The sequence below is a fragment of the Ambystoma mexicanum genome, chromosome 6p, assembly GCF_040938575.1.
Source record: "Ambystoma mexicanum isolate Mex_15411 chromosome 6p, UKY_AmexF1_1, whole genome shotgun sequence".
NCBI classification, from domain to species: Eukaryota; Metazoa; Chordata; class Amphibia; order Caudata; family Ambystomatidae; genus Ambystoma; species Ambystoma mexicanum.
In genome coordinates, this window is record NC_090935.1 from 671,664,021 (window position 1) to 671,683,566 (window position 19,546).

Genomic DNA, 19,546 nt, shown 5'->3' on the forward strand with positions numbered 1-19,546 from the left:
ATTCCTTCTGTGATATCATGTGTCTCGGAAGGAGCAGTGCATAGAGGCAGTGCAAGTTATAGCTGTGGAGCTTATAATACTGCTACAGGTTCTATGGTTTTAATATTTTGCACAATAACAATAACGTTCTGATAACTAACCTTTTCTCCCTGAACATACGTGTCAAAAAATAAAAAGGTGCCTTTTCAACCCCATCACGCTCAGTTTCTTTATGGGAGGTATGAACCCCCTGGGCAGAGGTGCAAGCCCTTAAACAATTCGAAAACATTCCTAAATTGACTGCTCTCTTAACTTAGCATTACCACTCGAGAAGGAAACGCGTAACCACGGTTCCCACTTCTTCCAGAATGTATTAAGGCAAATTGCCAACCGGTGCAACAATCAACGTGTTTCGCCCTTCCCAAGTATTTTCACAGTTACTCAGTACATAATAACAAGCTTTTTATACATCAAAATACCCAGTGCTACTTTAGTGTTTCTTATTCAAGTCCTACCTCACAACATGTACTGCCATGTGACATCTTGGAATGTCCATTCTACACATAGTATGTTGAATTCTATGCCAGATAACATAATTGAATTACTTCTTTAATTATATAACATGCAAGTCGATGCCCACTTGCCATGTAATCTACTTAAATGTTTAAACCACGTGTTATCATCTTTTGAAATGCCTACATCACTCAGTTCGAAAATGGCAATGCTTATAACTACTCTGCTATGCTTAGTGTAACTTCAATACTGGCACAATGCCGCTTTTTCGTAAATTGCAGAGTTACATTAATGAGCACATTAGTACTCACAATGCCAATATCAATTGCATACGTATTTTATTACAATTTAAAGTGCCAGTGCTATCATTAGACAATGCAAATGGGCCATAGATTGCTCACAGGTACTTAATTTACTCCGTAAAGTGCTAATGCATACTACCTTTTCAATATTTTAAAACTCACATATGAACACTAGACTATAAGTGTTGTACTAATTCAGGTGCTAAAGCAACATTTATATGCATTCAAAATTAAATACATCCCGCATACAACTATAAAGTGCAAGTAAGTATAAATCACCAAACAGCAAATATTTTACATTTTAGAGTAGAGTATAAATATTGCAATAGCCTGTTAATTGCTCTCTCAACATTCGAGTCTTTAGAAATATCAAATTTAATGAGCATAAGTCTCTTTGCAATCCTTGCAAATTGTGTACTTGCTAATCATACCTCATTGTATGTTGCACTCTCCCATCATGTGTAAATTTAGTGTGAACCCATACCATTGCCAATACATTTAATCAATAAAGTCTTATAATGTCACTATACCTTCTAAACACAATGTTTCAACACATAAATCAAATGTAACATATAATCAATCAATTCCTAAATGTTTAGCATGCAGCAAAATTCAAATTCAAAACAATATTAATTTCAATTGAATGTTACCAGTTCAGTCGTCTCTGCTTTCCATGACTGTCCTGAGATCGAATTAGATTTCCAAGCTCTTGAATGGAAATACCTTAAAATTACACATTAAAAGACTAAACTGACTGATCGTAAAACTTTCAAGAGCATTCTACCAGATCAATTCTCCCATACGAACATATGTTCATTTTGGTTTGTAATACTTTTCATTCTCCAATAAATGGAAACCTCTCATCATTAGTATGTCCATCTGGAACTCTGGTATCTATGTTAGCCATTTATCCTTCCTCTTTCTGTTTTAGGATCATTTCACGTTTACCACCACTTGTCATGTCACCATCATGTGTTTTCTATAAATGGTTTGCCAGTGGGTATACATCGTTATGTTTTTATCACTCTCAAATGCTGCAGTATACAGATCCTACCCCCACATATTTTGCTGCCTAGATACCATTCTTTGCAGTCACATTTCAGTACATAAATTACAAATTACAAATTCAGCAGTGCATACTACATTGATTTTGATCTTTAGGATCTGCCCTATTCTGGGATTTTTGTACTCAGTAATATTTAAAACATATTTGCAATCTCTACATTTATGACATTTATGAAAACGTACTGCATTAAATGGAAGCTAAGTGCATTCCTAAAAATGTATTTGCTTTAAAAAACTCAGTACCATATTCATTTTAAACATCTTGGTTTCTTTTATGTCATATAAGCATGTTCCCTTACTTCCTTACCTAATTGCATGCCTGCCTTTAATATCCTTCATTGTTTGTTTAAAACTTTACAGATATTATATGTGTGAGGAATTCGACCATCCGAACGGGGAGTATGTGGTCGCCTGGGCTTTTTTGAAGTTTTGTAATGAAAATGAATGGTGGGAGATCAACCTCAGAAAATGTGCGGGGCTAATTCGCACACATTTTCCTCTGCTTATCGCACAACAAAAACATAGTCTAGTGTACTCCGGGGGAACACAGCCTACAGGTGCAGTCCTCTCTGTCACATTTAGCTGGAATGTGACAGCCATAAGTACATCAAAGCATCTCAGGAAGGGGGAAGGCAACACCTTCCTACAGCCATGGGCAGCCTAATTAAAATATCAAAGGCCCCATGGATCTGTCCTCTCTGTTGCCTAAAGTTCTGCCAGTGGTAGCGCATACTGATGAGAGTTAATTGAAACAGGCCTGCGAAAGGCCTGAGCGCAGAACTGACAGAAGGGGGCAGGACACTTACACCTCTTTGATATGCAAAGTGTCAACTTGAAGCTAGTTCCCACCCCACCGTATAAAGGGCAGTGAATGGCATGTCTGGAACAACTGTTTATAGTAGGCAACCCCTGCTGGGGGACCCCCTTTCAGAGGGAAGAAGTATGTGATTTGATGGAGACAGAAGTCTGTTCTTGCCACAAACTTCAAGGGAGACTTGTGCTTTGATCAAGAGTCACAGAGAGCTCAATTAACAAGAGAGACACGTTGATCCACAACAGACAGAAAGATGGGTGGGACTTAGTACTACATGTTGTCAACCCTTACCTTTTCTGTTACAAAGCACTCTGGTTATGACCTCACGCAAAACAGAAGATTTTTTGTGGGGACCAAGGATTGGTTCCTTAAGGTAGGCTGAGCCTGCAGCAATCACTAAGGCCCATTTGTCTTTAAATGAGGGCTGAGCCCCTCACTTAGCAGATCATCCAACAACTTCAAAAGGAGTAAGAAGGAGGACTAATTTGGACACTGGATGAATGTACAGTCTGCCTTACATCTTCTGCCAGTGAAGGAAGGCCAGGATTTCCAAGAGGGACTTAAGATCCCTCCCCTAAACATCTCCCAGGGAACAGGGGGAGATACCAGACTCAGAGGACCCGTCCCGCAGCTCCAGAACCGGTAACCAGCCAGCACACAGCATGCCCTCCTAGGTTCTGCAAGCAAGCTTCCTAGGTGGGAAGTGACAGAGATTCTCAGACCAAAGGACAAGGCTTTTACCTGCAAACACTCTATTCAGCTTTGGTCTGCCTGGTTTAAATGACGACACAAGCACTGCAAAGAAGCTAGGAGGAGTTCCACAACAAGCATCGGCAAGTGTCCATCTTTTAAGGTTATTTTTGACGCAGTCGAGCCCTCAAACCACGACCGGCTGCACCACTGAATGTTGTCATGCTGCAGTCATTAAGGCTGTCTGAGACACCTCGACCAGCACTCCAGTTCCGCCTAACAACAGCACAGAAAATTCTTGACCCTGAGCCGCCGTATAGACCGGCCTGCAGCCATCCATCCAGCCTTGCTTGCCGAACTGCCTGATACACGCAGCTGTGCCCTGTCTTGAACTCTGTTGCAAGAGCTGCAAAGCGTCCTGGAACCGACTCGACGCTGTTGAGCATCAAGATCATGTCAAGCACCAGGTACATTGTGGTTCTGTCCCTCTGTCTCCCTTGGCGCTGAAACCAAATAACCTTGAACAGTTAAAACTGATTGCTTTACCGACTACCCTCCTGTCAGTATCCAGAGTGCATCCCTTTCCTTTGTGAAACTGTCTGTCCTCTGTGTTTCTTTGCAGGGTGGTTTGTATTTTGTAGTGTTCTAGAACTGTCTGTTGTAATAATAATAAAGTAGATATGTTTATACAACCTTGACTGGACAGTCCCTTTTATCATTGAGTAATAATTGTATTGTCGCTGTGTTGCAACTAACCAACGATCCATGACCTTGCAGAGATAGGCCTGCCATTCCGTCCACGTTACCAAAATTGGACAAGGAGGTTTATAATTTACTTGTGTTTCCAATCTGTTCGGATCCCTTCCAGTTTACTAGATGTGTGGGGCTGATAGATGGTTTAGAAACCGATATTCATCCCTGGACCATTGGTGTGCCAGATGTTGATTCATCACAATATGATTAATCTGAATATGTTGTTATACATCTTTCTTCGCTATTGCTAATCTGTTTTGTCAATATGTATTTTTGGTCCATGTGTAGAAAATAGGAAATACCAAAAAAATTTTGAATTTGGGGGCCCCCTATAACTTCCATTTCCCTATGATTCTTACCCCACCCCAACCACCCCACTACCCATTTTAACCCTTTACCCCGCACCCCATATATACTTACCTTTAATTTTCGGTATTGTTTCATTAGTTATGTTTCGTTAAAAAAGTTATTAGTTATTTTCCATTTGTTAATTTCACTTTATACCGTATTTTCTACTTCTTTGCTGTACTTTTCAAATGTGTTCTTTACTACATGTTTGGGTGCATTTCTTTCAGCTAATCTTCTAGCCACATTTTTGGGCTGCTTCAGAAATCTACTTAATTGGGGCAGTTTCCTTTCATCCTAATAAATTCACCAAAGGAAATATTCAATTTTACATTCTTCGGGTACACACTTTCCACATGAAAACTCAAATTACTACTATTTTCTTTATGATACAAGTTACTCTCCAACCTGGTAACCACATCCTTAATCTTTCAATCCAAATAAAATATGTCTTCTCTACTATGATGTTCTGTGAATTTCAAATTGTTCTCATTCATGTGTACAGATTTAACAAAATGATTCAATTCCCCTCTGCTGCCTTCCCATACAATAAATAGGCCATCAATGTACATAATACCATAGTTTGATCTTATAATTGAAAAATGTTCCTTGATCTTCATGTAACCACAAGCTCTCCCATTGGCCCATGAACAGATTGGAATATGTAAATGCTAGCAAGGTCCCCATCGCTGTACCACATAGCTACCGATAATATTGTTGGAAAAATACACAATATGTTTCAGGCAGAACTTCAACATTTGCAATAACATTTGAGAGTGGTCCCTGAAATGGACAGATGTGGTACTCAAAAAGTGACCAAATGCTTTCAAACCTTTTTCATGCTCGATACATGTGTACAAAGATACTACATCTAGAGGCAATAACAAAGTTCTAGTTCTCCATGGCAAGTCCTCTATTTTCAACACAAATAAAGTGGTATCTCTAATGTATTAGGGCAATGTATTCACAAATGGGAACATAAATCTTTCCACAAAAATCAATGGGGGTCATTACGAGTGAGGCGGTAAGCGGTTAATGGCGCTGGTATAGGTGCCGGAGCCGTCAACCCCTTACCGCCTCATTACGAGTCTGCTCACGGGAACCCGCTAAGGACGCCGCTTTTACCAGGCGCCCTAGCGGGTCCCACGAGCAGACCAGGGTGCTAAAAACAGGCACGTTATTAACGGGCCCGTTGTTAGCGCCCTCCCCATTCCCATTGAGCCCTCTGGGGGATCGAATGGGAATGGGGATGGGTCCTTGAATGCGGAATTACCGGGCCCTCCAAGGTCGGAATGGCCTGGTAATTCCTCATTCAAGGAACCCGTACCCGGTACCCGGTAAAGGGGTAGCCATGCCGCTAATAGCAGCATGGCTACCTCCTACCTCATAATGACCCCCAATGTCCTTTCAAGAAGAGCTCCATTCAATACTACTATCGGTCTACTTAGTGGTTTTTGTCAATTTATATACACCTGCGGAAGGATATCGATGGTAGGTACTATCTCTTAAGGCGATTTGCCTTCATATATATATATATATATATATATATATATATATATATATTTTCTTTAACTAATCGAGTGAATTTTGCAGACATTTCATTGGATCCTGCCAACATTGATTTTGAAGTTTTTGACATTGATCCTGATTGGCCAGGTACCACTCATTTGAAATGTAAATCCACCTATACCTAGTGGTGGTTGTATGGAAGCATTTCACGATCCCTGAATTGCTGACTTGCGTAAACTATGATTATCATCCACATCATCTACACAGCAAAATCTGACCAGGCTGCAGTTTGATTCTTTAATTGAACTACAAAACTTGAATTAGGTCATTATAAAACCTTCAGACAAGGGTTTCAATATTGTCTTACAGGATCGTGGTAGTTATGTTGCAGAAGCTTTTCAACAACTATGTGATCAGACATGTTATTTTCATTTGTCTACAAACCCTTTTCCCCAGATTCAGTGTGAACTAGCGACACTTGTTGTTAAAGGCTATGGCCCTCATTACGACCCTGGCGGAATACGAAAAACGATGGCGGAAATGTAATACCGCCATCGAATACCGCCCGTTGCGATTATGACCCGTCACCGTAAAGTACGATGCGATTAGCGACACCGTAATGAACGCCAACGCTAACTGCACCAAGTACGCGCACGCGCGCCGTGCAAAACCGCAATATCCGCCATGGCGCAACGGTACGCGAATGCTGACCCCAGCGGACATTCACCTAACGCCATCAAGCATGGCGGAAAGTACCATTCCGCCATGGCGAGAACTACGGCATCGCGAACCAATCGTAATGGCCCTACTGAGTGCCTGTACTCCACTCCCTGGCCACATTGCACAACTTCTCGTAGGCGCAATGCAGTCACACCATGCAACCAGTGAAATGTACAAGTCACCCATGCATGCCAACGAACAAATGCATGCAGGGGCCCCAAGTGCCCTGTGAGTGGCCATCCCCAAGTGGCAACACACCATTGCCGTACTGATGCAGCACAGGCATCTGAAGGTGCACGTACATCAAAATGAACTGAAAATTCCATGACACAAAACAACAACAGTCCCCCATCGCTTGCCACCAGTGTAAACCAACAGTCAAAGCAGTAACCTGAGGGAGACTGCACCAGCCCTGTACACATGGCAGTAGTCAAACCACCCATCAGCATAAGCACGTACCACACAACTGTACCCAGAAGCCGGAACCCAATGCAGAACACCTCACAATACATCGCGCCACAAATCGGAATATGCCACATTACTAGCAAAGAATAACGCTACACGGTTAATATCTGAATATAAATTTAATGCACATCAAAATCACCAAGCCCATACAGCCATTTGAGCATAAACTCACAAATGATCAGCATTACTGTGGGCTGCATCCGCAATAAATGACCAGCTACCCCATGTGTGACGCCCTGTACCTCCATGGCACACAGGGGCTACATCCACGTCCAAAAAGGCAACATGGAAGCGCCTAGGACCGCAGGCCCGTCCCATGAAGTAGGCACTAGTCCAGCTGGAAGCTAGGTATGCTGCACCTAGCCACTAGTACTGCGTAAGGGCATGTGGGCCATTGGCGATCGTCCCACAAGATCGTAATGGTGCTCCACTGATTAACTCGAAGCTGCAGGTGTCGACTGTAGAAGCCATCTGCAGGAGTGGCGTACAGATGGCAGCGGCAGAAGGGGAGGAGATACCTGTCACCCAAATGAAAAAAAATATAGTATGGGCATCCAAACTTCATATGTATTACTCACTACATTCAATACACCAAACCTACAACCATATGCATGCTAGCCCACTCATAAGGATCAATTGCACCCAAAAATCACTTGCGAATCATTACGACACAAATCGAGGTGAATACACTATTTCAAACGAGTGTCTGTGTGCATGCGCCTGTCAGAACAGGATCCATCAGATGGGATCATCAACGTGCATAGGCACAAGTGATTGAAGGCGCGTCGAGACAGGGAGGGTTCAACAAGGGCAGACAGACGATGGTCCCACTATGGCAGCCTTGCATCACATAGCGCAGGGGAATGGGATACATTCCAAATAGCCATGTACATGGCCGACTCCCAATTAAATCATCTTCCCATGCATCCATTCATCATTCCCTCATCCCGTTATGAAAACGCCTGAATATTCACTCACATAACATTCGAAATGTCCATTGAGTCTGTGCGTAATGCAGCCTTCAAAATCCACTGTGCTCCTGCCCGGATTCCTTGTGTAGTGAAGTCACATGTATTTGGGAACGTCCTGCCTTATCGTCCACTACGCTATAGCGCATCCCATTCAAATCATATCAATCATTGCATTCCCGTCATGGGCCCTGTCCCAAGGACATTCAACAATAGAATGTTACATTTCCAGTCAGACCTGTGGGCGTCTCCACGCCGCTAGTCGAAAACCGAAAGCGCTGTCCTTCGAATTCCTAATTTGCAACATCACGTTGAAAAGGCATCTGTGAACGCTTGTATTCACAAATACATCTATGCAGTGCGGCTGTGTGTGAAAATGGTAACTGCCCTCAATCACTGATGGGACTCCCCGCCGTCGGTGAACCTCGATACAGTGCTGCATGAGGGTCCACCGTTGATCGAGCACTACATTCCACTGACCCTTCACAAGTCTGCTCGCGAATGCAAATATCGTATGTGCAACAATGGGACCATAGCAGAATTAACATATAAACCAATATTCCACAGCCTACGGGATTAAGAACATGAATGCAAATGCAAGATGCCATGCGTCGAATTGCAGCGTCGTGTGCGGAACGTGCTCGCACAAAAGGCATTGCAGCTGACACAGGTGGAATGAATCACCACAGGTGAAGGCTATACAGCCTGAAAACACATAAATTGCATACCCAAACCCCTCCCACAACCACACCCACTCCAGAATGCTACCGGCAGGACTAGCGATGTTGGGCCTGGGGGACCTGATTGCACTGCAAGTACTCCAACTTCAAGAAGAAGACGAACGCCAACGACTGCAACAACCGGCCGCACAGAGGAGACGCAGGAGGAGGAGGAGGAGGGCAAGGCATGGCCAGCAAGCCCCACCAGCACAGCCACTACCACCACGCAGGCAGCCCGCAATCCCACGCCTCCGAGCTAATCCGTTCAACCTCACAGCTGAGCAGATTCACACCCTCTACCGTTTGGACCGGGACACCATAACCGCCATTGTCGACATGACACACGCTGACCTTGTCAGCATGATAGATAGCCCAACCGCCATCCCACCCCTACTGAAGGTGGTGTCTGTACTCCACTTCCTGGCCACAGGCACCTACCAGCACACAGTCGGACAGTTGCATGGCATTTCACAGCCACTATTCTCACGGACACTATTCCAAGTGCTTGATGCCCTCCTGAAGCACTCAGACGACTACATCTCTTTACCACGCTCAGAGCAGGAGCTTACAAACACAAAAGTGGGATTCCATGCACTTGGCGGCATACCGGGTTGCATTGGTGCCATCGACTGCACCCATGTGGAATTGGTTGTCCCACATGCCATGGAGGCCCAGTACCGCAACCGGAAACAATATCATTCTATCAATGTACAAATGGTGTGTGACTCCAACAGGATCTTTACACATTGTTCTGCCCGATTTCCAGGATCAACACATGATTCTATGGTCTTGCGGAACTCTAGAATACCACGCTACATGGAGCGACACGCAGGGCGCCGATCCTGGCTACTCGGTGAGTCTCATTTAATGCATGAGTATGTGGGGTAGGTGATGCGTGAATGACCTGGCAGGAAGGGGGGGGGGTGCGTACGTAGCAATGACATTCCACAAACATCCTTTCTTGTCCACATACAGGTGATTGCGGGTATCCACTGAAGAGATGGCTCCTCACACCAATCCGGAACCCACAGGACCAGCATGAGGAGGACTACAACCATGCCCACTCACATACCCGTGTGGTCATAGAACAGGCATTCGGCCTACTGAAGGCTCGTTTCCGCTGCCTCAGCAGGTCTGGCGGGGCACTCCTGTACCGCCATGAGAAGGTGGCAAAGATGGTCATGGCATGTGTCATGCTACACAACATGTGCGTACGTAGGAATGTGGCCATGCCCCCCGACGCAGAACTGCTAGCACCTGAAGATGGTCATGATGAGGGTGGGGATGTGGCAGCACCTCAAGGGGTCCGCGAGGCACAGGAGGCCCGTGAATTACGTCAGAATCTCATTGATGCATGCTTCTAGCACTCACGCCTGGTGGCTGTTACATGGACACGGGACTTGTGGCACTGTGTGTGTCGGGAACATGCACAATGTGGCCTGTACACCAGGATAGGCCTCGTACACAGAGATCAATGTCCACACATCTCATTGGATGAATATGAAGAATTGTATTGCAGATGTGAAATGACATTACACACCCAATCGACCCGCCACCCAAAGTAGCACAACACACCCCCTCCACCCTCCTACCCCCCCCACGAACACCAGTGTCCAGTGATGCTCATTGTCATTGGTCAGACGCTATTGCAAGCCCCCTCTCCGGGTATCAAGGGCACCCCTGCCTGTGGAGCACAGGTTCCTCCCAGATCTGCGTTGGGGGCTGCCCTGGACGGAACTTGCAACGGATGATGTCTCTGCCTGCTCACGTCCATGCATGTCCCTAAGGGTTTGTGAGAGCTCAGTGAGCACACGGCGCACAGCGGCAAGTTCACCACATACGTCTTTGGACGTTGCATGCAGTTCCCCCCTCAGGCTCTCGGTGCTTCTCTCCATTTGTCCCCTCAGGCTCTCGGTACTTCTCTCCATTTGTGCCCTTAGTGTCTCTGTACTACGCTCCATTTCTGCCCTAAGTGTCTCAGTAGATGTTTCAATGGCTGCCTTAGAACCCCCACATTCATCAGCATGCTCCTTGAGGAGCGTGGCCATTTGCTGCTGTTGCACTATCATCTGCTCGAGGGACTGTTGCCTCTGCTGGGCCATGCCCATTTGCGGTGGTGTCACAGAGGGGCTGGACGCCTCATGTTGCCTTGCAACAGGCCTTGTTGGGGTTGGCCAGTCGTCGTCTTGTGGGTGCCCCTGCGTGGTGTCCTCATGGTGTACGGGATGAAACATACAGGGGGATTGGGACAGGTCATGGATGGATCCTACATCTACAGCACCGTTTTCTGTGTCGGAGCATGCTGGCATGAAAGCTGTTTCACCTATGGTGCTGCTGCCACCAGAAGCAGTGCCTTCTGTGGCATCCATTGGGGGGACCTGTGGTGCTGCTGTTGTGGACATGCTGGCTGCTGGGGTGCCTGTTGATGTCCCCTCCAGTGTGCTGCCACTCGATTCGTGCTGCTGACGTGTCTTGATCCGTGCAGCTGAGGTGGAGGGTCTTTGGCCGTTGGTCTTGGCCCTCTTTGCAGGTGTGCTGGTAGGGGTGTCCTGAAGCTCGTCGTTGGAATCTGACCCTGTGGTGGAGTAAAGGAGGGCGAGCGTTATTCATGGGTCTGTGGTAATTGTAATGGCAATTGTATCACATGCATTGGGGTGGTACCTGGGGGTGAATTGGGTCAGGGCCTTGGAGGTGGTCTCATTTTTTTGTGCATTGGGGATGCAGTTATTTGGCAGTCTGCAGTTAGGGTGTGCATGCTGCACATGTAGAGTGTGTTTTTTGGATTTGTAAATATTTATTTATTTAATCTGACTTTTAAGGGGCGCTGTCATGGCAATGTATGTGGACGTTCTCCTGGACATGTGTTTCTAGTGCACTATGGGGACACATGGTACTGCACATGGTTGGTAATTGTGGATTTGGCATAGTTTCATTTGGGCCACCTACCTGATTCTTCTGATGTCTGCACTCCTTTCTCCATCCCTCCGACTCCCTCTATGCTCTCCATTCCAATGGTGGAGGCACAGATTTCTTCCCAGGGGGTCAACTTGATGGGTGATTCCGATCCTCCCCCGGTAGCTGTGGCAATGTTCCGGTTGGCAGAGAGTATGCTCCGGACGCGTATCCGTAGGTCGTCCCATCGCTTTCTGCATTGCTGTGGGTTGCGGGGTGCGGTCCCCACCGCACTTACCCGCTGTGCCACCAGCGCCCATATGGCCTTCTTGTTCGCAAGTGCCGTCCTGGTCATTTTCGTCGAGAAGACGACAGCAGCGTTCTCCTGGAGGCTCTCTGTGAGCACGGTGAGTTCCTCGTGGGAGAAGTGGACCTGCTGCTTGCGGTCGCACGCTTTTTTTAGCAACTTTTATGTTATGTTATGTTATTTTGCACTTATATAGCGCCTTATATACCATTGGTATGGTCTGAAGGCGCTTGTAGGTTGAACGCCCTTGGGAATCGAAGTTCAGATCAATAGAGAGAGTAGGGAGAGTCAAAAGGTGCATGTGAGCACCGGGTATGTGTGCAGCTCGTGCGGTACTCGTGTAATAGCTGCTTCTTAGCGGTAGGTGTGGTGGTTGAGAGATCAGGAGAATGTGTTCGTTCTGGCAGGATTTATCCGGAACGGATGTGGCTGCGTTAGGCCTGAGGAAAACGCCTGGCTGGGGGTGTGGAACCAGCAGTGATTACATAGAATGATGTGGAGTAAGCGGCGGAATGTTGGTATGAGAACAGTTATACCGAATGGTGTCATAGTATCTCTGTGTTCTAGTTGAGTGGTGATGTAAGGAGAGAGTAAGCATGGTGGTGTGGTATGATCGGTTATATGCTCTTTCACTGAGCACACTTCTAATTGCAACTTTCCCAGAGAGGGTACTGGGCGCACTTCTAAATACAGTTTTCCACAGAGAGGCTATTGGGCACACTTCTAGATTCAGTTTACTAGAGGCTATGGGGCACACTTATAAATGAAACTTTCCAGAGTGTCTATAGGATACAATTCTATAGTCAACTTTCACAGATGCTATTGGGAACACTTCTAAATTCAACTTCACAGAGCGACTATTGGGAGCACTTCTAAATTCAACTTCACAGAGCGACTATTGGGAACACTTCTAAATTCAACTTTACAGAGCGTCTATTGGATACACTTCTATAATCAACTTTCACAGAGGGTATTGGTTACACTTCTAAATGCAACCTTCACAGCGATGCTATTGGGCGCAATTCTAAATTCCATTTTCTACGTAGTGGATTCTGGGCGCACTATTAAGTCAATTTTCAGAGAGGCTTTTCCAGAGAGGGTGTTGGGAACACTTCTAAATTCAATTTACTAGAGAGACTATTGGGCACACTTCTAAATGCAACTTTCCAGAGTGTCTATAGGATACATTTCTATAGTCAACTTTCACAGATGCAATTGGGAACACTTCTAAATTCAACTTTACAGAGCGTCTATTGGATACGCTTCTATAATCAACTTTCACAGAGGGTATTGGTTACACTTCTAAAATGCAACCTTCACAGCGATGCTATTGGGCGCATTTCTAAATTCCATTTTCTACGGAGAGGCTACTGGGCGCACTATTAAGTCAATTTTTCAGAGAGGCTTTTCCAGAGAGGGTGTTGGGCACACTTCTAAATTCAATTTACTAGAGAGACTATTGGGCACACTTCTAAATTCAATTTACTAGAGAGACTATTGGGCACACTTCTAAATGCAACTCTCAGGGAGGCTATGGGTACACTTCTAAATTTCGCTGAGGGGATAATGGACATACTTCTAAATGCAACTTTCATAGAGTGTCTATTGGGAACCCTACTAAATTCACAGCGAGGTTATTGGGCACACTTCTAGATGCAACTTTCCAGAGTGTCTATTGGGCACACTTCTAAATGCAACTGTCACAGAGGATCTTGGGTACACTTCTAAATTCAGTTTACCAGACAGGCTATTGGGCACATTCTAAATTCATGGAGAGGCTATAGGGCACGCTTTCTTAATGCATCTTTCACATGTTAACATTTACAATTCCATCTAGATGCGACGCAGGCCGATATTCACAATTCCATCTAAGTGTGGATATGCTAACATTCACAATTCTATCCAAGTGTGGACATGCTAACATTCACAATTCTATCCAAGTGTGGACATGCTAACATTCACAATTCTATCCAAATGTGGACATGCTAACATTCACAACTCCATCTAAGAGTGGACATGCCAACTTTCACAATTCTGTCTAAGTGTGGACATGCTAACATTCACAATTCTGTCTAAGTGTGGACATGCTAACATTCACAATTCTATCCAAGTGTGGACATGCTAACATTCACAATTCTATCCAAGTGTGGACATGCTAACATTCACAATTCTATCCAACTGTGGACATGCTAACATTCACAATTCTATCCAAATGTGGACATGCTAACATTCACAACTCCATCTAAGAGTGGGCATGCCAACATTCACAATTCTGTCTAAGTGTGGACATGCTAACATTCACAATTCTATCCAAGTGTGGACATGCTAACTTTCACAATTCTATCCAAGTGTGGACATGCCAACATTCACAATTCTATCCAAATGTGGACATGCTAACATTCACAACTCCATCTAAGAGTGGGCATGCCAACATTCACAATTCTGTCTAAGTGTGGACATGCTAACATTAACAATTCTATCCAAGTGTGGACATGCTAACATTCACAATTCTATCCAAATGTGGACATGCTAACATTCACAATTCTATCTAGGTGTGGACATGCCAGTATTCACAATTCCATCTGAGAGTGGGCATGCTAACAATCACAATTCTATCCAAATGTGGACATGCTAGGATTCATAAAACTTGAGAATCCATGCTAACAATCATATTTCTGTCTAGATTTGGCGAAGGCTAGTCTTTGTGGTTCACTCGTGGTATGGTTAGCATTATACTGCAGGCAGTGTTTGATGTCCCGCCATTAATAGGTTTGGGCTGGTGGTCAGATCTTTCTAATAATGCATGGTGCGGGTCTGTAGCGGTCTAGGCCATTGATAGGTAAGTTAGAGTGGCAGGAACTTTCTGGAGTAGAGTGATTGCTCTACTCCCCACCCATGCCACACTCACGGTTTTTGTTGGTGTCTGTTGGTTGCTGGCTTCCTTGGCGTCCCCTGCGGACACCTGCAGACACTTTCTGGAGCCGCCTCTGTTGGAGCCGCCCTTGGCCTCGGGGCCCTTAGCCGCTGGGGCTGCCGGGCAGAGGGCTGCCCTGGGAGGACCAGTGATGAAGGTAGGGGATGGGCGGGTCGGGAGGCGGGAGCGGGACCTTGATGGGCGTGGGGCGAGCGAGGGAGAAACCAGGAAGGGGAGGCCGGGAAAGCACGGGGCAACGCGGGGCCCGGGGGAGCAAATCAACCCCAAAATCACTCAAATGGGGTCGCTCATGGGGGGGAACACTCACCTGCTCCTCAGAAGTGAAAGAGGAGTGGGTGCACTGAATGGGTCGCTAGACCCAGGCGGCCCCGCCCTGGGAGGACAAGTGATGAAGGGCTCACGGCCCAATCAGAGCGGGGATGGGCGGGTTGGGAGGCGGGAGGGGAGCGGGAATCAGGACGAGGGTGCGGGGTGGGAGAGGGACGCTCGGAGGGCCTGGGGGCCCAGTTGGCTCCCGAGAAATAGGCGGCGTGCCCGGATGGGCTTCCTCACCTCGCGCGGGCTGCGAATAGGGAAGCAAGGGGTCGGGAAGGAGAGGGCTGCACACGGGCCAAGGGGGCACAGAAAAGCAAAGAAAATGACCAAAAGGCCCAGAGGATCTTCTGCTATGGAGCGCTCACCTGCTCAGCACGATGGAAAGTGCGGGCAGGGAGCGAGGAGGGTCGTTATGGCCCAGGAAGCAGGGAAGTATCAGGACCAATCAGGGGAGGTGGGAGGGCTGGGGAGGCGGGAATAGGGAAGCAAGGGGTCGGGAAGGAATAGGGAAGCAAATGGTCGGGAAGGAGAGGGCTGCATACGGGCCAAGGGGGCACAGAAAAGCAAAGAAAATGACCAAAAAGGCCCAGAGGATCTTCTGCTATGGAGCGCTCACCTGCTCAGCACGATGGAAAGTGCGGGCAGGGAGCGAGGAGGGTCGTTATGGCCCAGGAAGCAGGGGAACTATCAGGACCAATCAGGGGAGGTGGGAGGGCTGGGGAGGCGGGAATAGGGAAGCAAGGGGTCGGGAAGGAGAGGGCTGCACACGGGCCAAGGGGGCACAGAAAAGCAAAGAAAATGACCAAAAAGGCCCATAGGATCTTCTGCTATGGAGCGCTCACCTGCTCAGCACGATGGAAAGTGCGGGCAGGGAGCGAGGAGGGTCGTTATGGCCCAGGAAGCAGGGAAGTATCAGGACCAATCAGGGGAGGTGGGAGGGCTGGGGAGGCGGGAATAGGGAAGCAAGGGGTCGGGAAGGAGAGGGCTGCACACGGGCCAAGGGGGCACAGAAAAGCAAAGAAATGACCAAAAAGGCCCAGAGGATCTTCTGCTATGGAGCGCTCACCTGCTCAGCATGATGGAAAGTGCGGGCAGGGAGCGAGGAGGGTCGTTATGGCCCAGGAAGCAGGGAAGTATCAGGACCAATCAGGGGAGGTGGGAGGGCTGGGGAGGCGGGAATAGGGAAGCAAGGGGTCGGGAGGGAGAGGGATGCACACGGGCCAAGGGGGCACAGAAAATCAAAGAAAATGACCAAAAAGGCCCAGAGGATCTTCTGCTATGGAGCGCTCACCTGCTCAGCACGATGGAAAGTGCGGGCAGGGAGCGAGGAGGGTCGTTATGGCCCAGGAAGCAGGGAAGTATCAGGACCAATCAGGGGAGGTGGGAGGGCTGGGGAGGCGGGAATAGGGAAGCAAGGGGTCGGGAAGGAGAGGGCTGCACACGGGCCTGGGGGCACAGAAAATCAAAGAAAATGACCAAAAAGGCCCAGAGGATCTTCTGCTATGGAGCGCTCACCTGCTCAGCACGATGGAAAGTGCGGGCAGGGAGCGAGGAGGGTCGTTATGGCCCAGGAAGCAGGGAAGTATCAGGACCAATCAGGGGAGGTGGGAGGGCTGGGGAGGCGGGAATAGGGAAGCAAGGGGTCGGGAAGGAGGGGCTGCACACGGGCCAAGGGGGCACAGAAAAGCAAAGAAATGACCAAAAAGGCCCAGAGGATCTTCTGCTATGGAGCGCTCCCCTGCTCAGCACGATGGAAAGTGCGGGCAGGGAGCGAGGAGGGTCGTTATGGCCCAGGAAGCAGGGAAGTATCAGGACCAATCAGGGGAGGTGGGAGGGCTGGGGAGGCGGGAATAGGGAAGCAAGGGGTCGGGAAGGAGAGGGCTGCACACGGGCCAAGGGGGCACAGAAAAGCAAAGAAATGACCAAAAAGGCCCAGAGGATCTTCTGCTATGGAGCACTCACCTGCTCAGCACGATGGAAAGTGCGGGCAGGGAGCGAGGAGGGTCGTTATGGCCCAGGAAGCAGGGAAGTATCAGGACCAATCAGGGGAGATGGGAGGGCTGGGGAGGCGGGAATAGGGAAGCAAGGGGTCGGGAAGGAGAGGGCTGCACACGGGCCAAGGGGGCACAGAAAAGCAAAGAAAATGACCAAAAGGCCCAGAGGATCTTCTGCTATGGAGCGCTCACCTGCTCAGCACGATGGAAAGTGCGGGCAGGGAGCGAGGAGGGTCGTTATGGCCCGGGAAGCAGGGGAAGTATCAGGACCAATCAGGGGAGGTGGGAGGGCTGGGGAGGCGGGAATAGGGAAGCAAGGGGTCGGGAGGGAGAGGGCTGCACACGGGCCAAGGGGGCACAGAAAATCAAAGAAAATGACCAAAAAGGCCCAGAGGATCTTCTGCTATGGAGCGCTCACCTGCTCAGCACGATGGAAAGTGCGGGCAGGGAGCGAGGAGGGTCGTTATGGCCCAGGAAGCAGGGAAGTATCAGGACCAATCAGGGGAGGTGGGAGGGCTGGGGAGGCGGGAATAGGGAAGCAAGGGGTCGGGAAGGAGGGGCTGCACACGGGCCAAGGGGGCACAGAAAAGCAAAGAAATGACCAAAAAGGCCCAGAGGATCTTCTGCTATGGAGCGCTCCCCTGCTCAGCACGATGGAAAGTGCGGGCAGGGAGCGAGGAGGGTCGTTATGGCCAAGGAAGCAGGGAAGTATCAGGACCAATCAGGGGAGGTGGGAGGGCTGGGGAGGCGGGAATAGGGAAGCAAGGGGTCGGGAAGGAGAGGGCTGCACACGGGCCAAGGGGGCACAGAAAAGCAAAGAAATGACCAAAAAGGCCCAGAGGATCTTCTGCTATGGAGCGCTCACCTGCTCAGCACGATGGAAAGTGCGGGCAGGGAGCGAGGAGGGTCGTTATGGCCCAGGAAGCAGGGAAGTATCAGGACCAATCAGGGGAGATGGGAGGGCTGGGGAGGCGGGAATAGGGAAGCAAGGGGTCGGGAAGGAGAGGGCTGCACACGGGCCAAGGGGGCACAGAAAAGCAAAGAAAATGACCAAAAGGCCCAGAGGATCTTCTGCTATGGAGCGCTCACCTGCTCAGCACGATGGAAAGTGCGGGCAGGGAGCGAGGAGGGTCGTTATGGCCCGGGAAGCAGGGGAAGTATCAGGACCAATCAGGGGAGGTGGGAGGGCTGGGGAGGCGGGAATAGGGAAGCAAGGGGTCGGGAGGGAGAGGGCTGCACACGGGCCAAGGGGGCACAGAAAATCAAAGAAAATGACCAAAAAGGCCCAGAGGATCTTCTGCTATGGAGCGCTCACCTGCTCAGCACGATGGAAAGTGCGGGCAGGGAGCGAGGAGGGTCGTTATGGCCCAGGAAGCAGGGAAGTATCAGGACCAATCAGGGGAGGTGGGAGGGCTGGGGAGGCGGGAATAGGGAAGCAAGGGGTCGGGAAGGAGAGGGCTGCACACGGGCCAAGGGGGCACAGAAAAGCAAAGAAAATGACCAAAAGGCCCAGAGGATCTTCTGCTATGGAGCGCTCACCTGCTCAGCACGATGGAAAGTGCGGGCAGGGAGCGAGGAGGGTCGTTATGGCCCAGGAAGCAGGGAAGTATCAGGACCAATCAGGGGAGGTGGGAGGGCTGGGGAGGCGGGAATAGGGAAGCAAGGGGTCGGGAAGGAATAGGGAAGCAAATGGTCGGGAAGGAGAGGGCTGCACACGGGCCAAGGGGGCACAGAAAAGCAAAGAAAATGACCAAAAAGGCCCAGAGGATCTTCTGCTATGGAGCGCTCACCTGCTCAGCACGATGGAAAGTGCGGGCAGGGAGCGAGGAGGGTCGTTATGGCCCAGGAAGCAGGGGAACTATCAGGACCAATCAGGGGAGGTGGGAGGGCTGGGGAGGCGGGAATAGGGAAGCAAGGGGTCGGGAAGGAGAGGGCTGCACACGGGCCAAGGGGGCACAGAAAAGCAAAGAAAATGACCAAAAAGGCCCATAGGATCTTCTGCTATGGAGCGCTCACCTGCTCAGCACGATGGAAAGTGCGGGCAGGGAGCGAGGAGGGTCGTTATGGCCCAGGAAGCAGGGAAGTATCAGGACCAATCAGGGGAGGTGGGAGGGCTGGGGAGGCGGGAATAGGGAAGCAAGGGGTCGGGAAGGAGAGGGCTGCACACGGGCCAAGGGGGCACAGAAAAGCAAAGAAATGACCAAAAAGGCCCAGAGGATCTTCTGCTATGGAGCGCTCACCTGCTCAGCACGATGGAAAGT

The 19,546-nt window shown here is 48.7% G+C and overlaps 1 protein-coding gene across 2 annotated transcripts in view; it reads right to left on the reverse strand.

Annotated features, from left to right (window-relative positions):
- The window catches only part of ACOT12 (acyl-CoA thioesterase 12), an 816,096-nt gene that overhangs the window by 287,323 nt on the left and 509,227 nt on the right, over nucleotides 1-19,546 (reverse strand). The gene's annotated exons all lie outside the window — the stretch shown is intronic.